This window comes from Cavia porcellus, unplaced genomic scaffold, assembly GCF_034190915.1.
Source record: "Cavia porcellus strain 051 isolate PalLab524CR breed Dunkin Hartley unplaced genomic scaffold, mCavPor4.1 scaffold_23, whole genome shotgun sequence".
Taxonomy (NCBI): domain Eukaryota; kingdom Metazoa; phylum Chordata; class Mammalia; order Rodentia; family Caviidae; genus Cavia; species Cavia porcellus.
Window position 1 is genome coordinate 46,987,002 of NW_026947506.1, and position 6,312 is coordinate 46,993,313.

The window sequence follows — 6,312 nt, forward strand, 5'->3', positions numbered from 1 at the left end:
GAGAGGACTAAGGAATCAAAGATGTTTGGAGAGCTGCAGCTTTCTAAGAAAGCAAACAGGAGAGTGACCTTTGCTGGAGAAATAGGCTGTGGGCTGATGGGGACAGACCTCTGTCTACAGGTTTCTATTGTGCTTGCATGAATTGGTGTTCCTTCATAATGACAAAGTACCTGAGAAAATCACTGTAAAGGAGAAAAGGTTTATTTTGACTCATGGTTTCAGGTCATGGTATCTTGGATTTATTGTTTCCCTGACTGATGAGGCAGAAAATCATGACAGAAGGTAATGTTAGGGCAAAGCTGTTCATCGCTCTTTGAAACAGACAAAGTTAGGTAGATAGATAGATAGATAAATAGATAGATAGGTAGACAGACAGACAGATCGACCAAAGCTGGGACCAGATATACTCCTCAAAGGCAGCAGAAAGTACAAACCACTCCCCTCATGGCTCAACCATGAAAGAGGGTAAGAGGAAGGAACTATGACTCCAAAATCCACTTCAAAGCACATTTCAAGGACTTAACCCCCTTCCGCTGCAACCTACCTCTTGAAAATTATACCATTTATCAACAGTACTTAGGTTTAGAACCAACCTATTTCCACACAGACCTTGGGAACACTTACCCAGACCATAAGACAGCCCAATAGATCAGCACAGGGAGGAGGATGAAGAGGCAGGTCATGGAACTCCAAATCCAAGCAGTGTGCCTCCAGGTCCCTCCAAAGTCCCTGTACCATGATGAACTTGTCGTTTGAGCTCACAGGATTAAGCTCAAAATTTGGAGACTGGTAGCAGTGCCTGTAACCTCCTCACACACATTTGAGCCTCTCACACATGGATTTTATGTCATTCTCCAGCTGCCGTTTCTCCTAGCAGCCCTCTCTCAAGACTCAGTTTCCTGGATTTTTCCATGCTGTCCATATTGTTGTGCAAATGTACAAACAGTGTTCTGCACTGGACCACATGTTGCTTGAAGTCACGGTCAGCCGGGGTAGAAATGGGAGAGCCGCAGTCTGCACCCCCAGATGAGAAGCCCCGTCCCTCCCTGACTGCAGGGCACTCAGGCCCACCTTTGGCTCTGCGCTCCACCCACAGGGGACCTTCCCAGTGGTGCCATCTACATGACCTCAATTCCCACCACTACTTCTACCTGTTGAAACTGCTCTGATTCATCTCAGAACATCTTCGCCAATAATGCAGCAGTTGTTACTGTCCTGGGCCGGTGACTCCTCTACCCAAACTTTCCTCAGCTTCAGTGTAACTCTCACACCCTCCCTCCTGAACCACAGCCTGGCTTTGATTTCGGAGATCCCACATTTTCTCTGTGGGCTTCCACCAGCTGAAATTTCCTTTACTTCTTTCTTTCCTGAGGTCAGGAAATGTTGGGAGTTTCCAAAGATGAGTTGAGGCCCCTCTTGTCTGATCTATTTATGTTCTTCTCTGTGTGGATTTCATTTGATCCAATGACACTAAGATTCAAGGTGTATTATTTTGTAATCCACCCCTCAGTAGTATAGCTCGGGAATGTTTTATGACTCTGCCCCGACCTCTGCTCTACCCTGGGTATGGTGACCCCTTTAATTCTCAAATTCGTGCTCTCTGTAATTTAGAAGTTAAAGGTGCTATTTGATAGCAGATCTATATTGATCTAATTGAGGGAGTAAATAGCATGTAATATTGCTTCTCATGGGCATGCAAATTGGAGCATAAATATTGTTCTGGCTGGCTTCACTGTCTCCTTACCACAGAATGGCTTCAGAGTGACCCAGAGCAGCCTGCCTCCTGGAAGGGGCTCTTCACTCTGTAAATCTTAATACATTCTGCTTCCAGAACAGACTGGACATCTTAAATAATGCAAATTAAATAAAATGTTCATTGCAATTGTGATGCTTTCATGACTTCTAGAACATACACGATTGACCGTCTGAGCTGATTGCACTGTTATCCTTTTCAGGAACATGGCTCTCGGGTTCCTTAGCACTTGGGTCTATTCAGCTGGTTATCTTCATAATTTTGAAGTTAACTATTAGCATGTGTTTAGCAGAGACTATAACGTGTCATAATAAGAAAAAGAAATGGATTCATAATTGCAAGTTAAGCTAGACTTTACAGAATTTCATCTTTTAATAAAAATGTCTGTGGATATATATGAATGAGCATTTCTTTAGGAAAATCAAAACAAAAATATTTACTTTTTTTTTTTTTTTGCCTTTTTTGAGATAGGGGCTCACTATGCAGTTTTGGCTGGCCTTGAGCTCACTTCGTAGTTCAGGCTGGTCTTGAACTCACAATGATCCTCCTGCCTCAGCCTCCCAAGTTCTGGGATTACAGGGGTGTATCACCACACCTGGCCATTTTCAGATTTTTAATTTCCAACAAATCCACTTACTTTATACACATTCCATTTCAGAAATCCTCAATGACTTCATGCTTTTCTCATGGTTAGAGCGAACCCATCATTGAGACAAAAGGCATTGCATGCCATTTAGAGGTCCAAAATGAAAAATAAAACCTGAGGTACCATCGTTTCTACTAGGAATCTCAGCTGGTACTTGTGGGTGTCCCCTGTGGGGACCTCAGGGCACCTTCCACCCGCTCCCTTGGAGTGGTAGCAGGGGGACGGTGAGATCTGGGCCGCACAGAGCGGGGGACCTGTGGGGCCTGAGGCTGACACTGGGTCCGCAAGCATAGATCGCCTTCAGCGCTCGTGAGTGTGGAACATTTGCTGTTTACACGGACAGCTCCTAGCTGTGGGCTGGAAGGTTCCTGTGGACCAGAGCGGACGGGCGGCTTGCATCTGAGCACCTCATGAACGTTCTGATGCTTTGCAAACGCTGAAATTTCACTGTGTCTTAAGTTTTCCTCACTGTGATGGAGAAGGTACAGCACCAGTACCTCAAGTGGAGCAGTGCAGGAGCCTGGAAGGACAGGAAACTGTCCTCAGAGGTCCCACTTGACTGATGCGATGGCAGAAAACCTGCTGAGTTATAAGTGAGCAGAGAGGAGAGAGGACAGGATGGCACCTGGACTTGTCCAAGTGCTGGAGACTCTAGGTAGTTCACAGGGCTTGGGGCACACTTTCTCTGCAGAGAAAGAGCAACACAGATGCTGGGTAAAGGTCTGAGGGAAAAGGCGTTGTCAAGTTAATGGTGCACGGTCAGCTTCTTTAAAATGCCTGATTCAGCTAACACGATTTTGCATTTCATTTCCCCCTGCAATTATTGTGCCTTTCTGATTTAAAATTATTCCACAGATTAGTTGTGAGCTACAAGACTTTACTCTCTTCCCCCTCCAAGGCTTAGAGAAAGACATACATTTCACAGAAAATATTTTCGGAGCTCCTGAGACCTCTTTTCCACCCCAACGTCTACAAATCTTTGTCATGCCCACTGGGTTCATGTTTCTATATTTGGGAAGTACTATGTGAGAAGATTCATAAGGTCCCTCCAAGGCCCAAATTCTGTTCTGTTTATGTATGGAGAAAATATTTTTAAAAAAAAAACACACACAGTGGGAGATTAATGCCCTAGTGGAAAGATTTAATTTAAAGTATTACTTAAGCTGCAAAGGAAGGTGGATAGGGAATAATTAACACCAACAAATCAGCTGCTCTCAGGTGGTGTAAACAAAAGACATTCCTACAGTAACTCTGACTGCACTGGGCAACACTTGGTGAAGGAAAACATGACCCCAGGTTTATTTTGTTTTGCCTGTAAACCCTGGTAGATGGAGAATCTCAGGGATAATGAACACAGCCTGACAGTGGATTCTGGTGTAAAGAGTAATAACAGGGGCATAATCATGCATCACTTTAAGTGAATTCTGTCAGTGGATAAAGCAAAGCTGACTCTTGAGTGGATGATATGTTTGTCAACCCTATCTTCTGTGCCAGTTGCCCCCAAACCCCAGGCCACAGAGTACTAGTACCAGGCTGCCCAGCAGAAGAAGAGCGGTGGGCTCCTGGGAGAAGCTTCATCTGTGGAAGTGATTCACCATCCACCCGGGATCCCCGCTCCTGTCCAATTAACGGCTGTGGTGTTAGATTCTCCCTGCAGGGGCATGAAACCCACAGTGAGCTGCACACTAGAGGATTCTAGGCTGCAGGCTATGCGGGAGAATTCAATGCCCAAGGATCCGAGGTGGAGCTCAGGCAGTGATACTAGCACTGGAGAATGTGGTTATTGGTATCACAAATGTATAAAAATAAAGATACTAATGCTCAGCTCTACCTACAGAAATACCGTCTTCCACAACAATGGTCGCTGCTATCCAAAGGGTTAGAGGCTGCTATTCTAATTTTCTACTTCCCTAGTAAGGAATTAATAGAGTAAACCTGTGTTTTCTGCTAATGAAAGAAAAATGGGAGTGAAGTAGTCTTTGAATATTTTCAGAGTTGGAAGATACACCACAATAAACTGGAGTACCAGTACATGGTAGAGACCTGCCTGGTATGTGAGAGAGTTCTAAGTTCATCTTTAGTTATTGAACTTAGAGGCCAGATGAGATTGCTCAGCAAAAGAAAGGAGATGAGAGAAACTTGAAGAAATTTATAAAGATGATCATGCATTTACTATTTCCAGTAGGAGGTGAATTGGAATTGATATTCTGTGGAGGGTAAGCCTGCGTTTATTACTTTCCAATAAAAGGGAGCCAAATGTGTAAAAAATGCAGGAAATGCTTCTCAAAAAAGTAGGAAAACATGTCATATGAGGTAAAATATATTTAAATATAACCGGTAAGATGCCTGTGCAAAAAAAAAAATAATAAACACAGAGCCAGAAATATGGGCAAGAAAGAGCTAGATAACTCAGCCCTGTGTTGGTCTGTGATTACATTACTTGATTTCATCCTTAATCAGCAGCGTAGAGAAAATGGTGATTTGCAAACCAGAAGCAGGGGAGTGCAGCCTGTCATTCAGAAGGTTGTAAAGGGTGTTAAATAACTAAGGTGATAAACAATGAGGAGTTTGTGTCAGTTTCACTATTCACTGACCATGTGAGGGGTGTGGCACTCTGGGTCCCCTTGGTGTGTGGGGCAGGTGGGGACACTTCACAGGTGCTCCCTACCCAGCACTGGACTACAGGTCAAACAACCACTAAACAGAGGACTCCTAAATAAAATACTAAGGTACGTGATCAATCTGCATGTAGGCAAGAGATACAGAGGCACAGAACTGATGGGAGAATACAAAGCAAACAGCATAATGGTCTTGTTGCACAGTTACAACCATAGCTATGCTGAATGTCAGGAAATTAAAAGGCAGAGTTTTTAAGTATGTACCAAAGCAGAAAGACCCAGGTCTTCAAACAGGAGCATCTTAAATATAAAGAGAGGAGTAGGTTCAAAGTGACAAAAGTGAGGGGTGGAGGAAGTACAGCAGGTTAGCGTTTGGCTTAAGAAAGCTAATGTCCGTGACAGTATCAGCTGAGTAGCTGTATCATGCTGTACTGCTGCTGTAAGGGCTGTTAGGTATCGAGTGGCTTAAGAGAACATAAGTTTAGTTTCTCAAGGCTCTGTGGATGAAAAGTCTGACACAGGTCCTGCCAAGCTGTAACCAGGCATAGGAAGGACTGTGTATCTTCGCGGTCTCTGGGTGAGGCTCTTGCTTCCTAGCGTGTCAGGATCCAGAGATTTTTCACTGCGCTTTCTCTGCCTTTGAAGGTATGAGGGTCACGGCTCCAGCCCCTGCTCCACAGCTGTGCCTCCTTCTGCTCTGAGCTCACTCCGGAGTCGGCTCCAAGAGGACAAGACCTCCTGGGACTTCACTGGTCCACACTGATGACAGCAGATGATGTCACCACTGCAAAGCTGCTTCTGGGTGGCACCCTGAGTGTCACGTGTGGAGAGCACCGCGGGAGGAAGATGTGGACACTTTGGCAGCCTCTAGTCGCTCTGTGACAGAGTCAGTCAAAATGAGAGTGTTTTCAGGAACTCTGCTCTTTGGGACAGTCACGTCCTTAGGGGGGAAGGAGTGATTTTCTGAAACCACGGAGTGAGGACCCACTTCTCACAGTGGCCCAAACCAGGAATGTTTTCATGCATGCGTATAATTACAAAATAATTACATCCACAAAAAGCTAATACCTCCCTAAAGAAGGATCCAGTGCAGTGAGTTCAATGTTTTCCCAGGACTGGGCCGAGCCTGTTTTGCCTCTCATAGCTGGTCCAGCAGGACCAGGGCAGGAATGAAGTCCAGAATGCCCTCTCCATTTCTACTAGCCTTTCTGCTAACTGTCTTAAAGGATTTATATGCAACCAGCTGAACCTCTGCAGTATGGGAATGCTGCTTCATGCCTTGCCTGTCGGAGGCT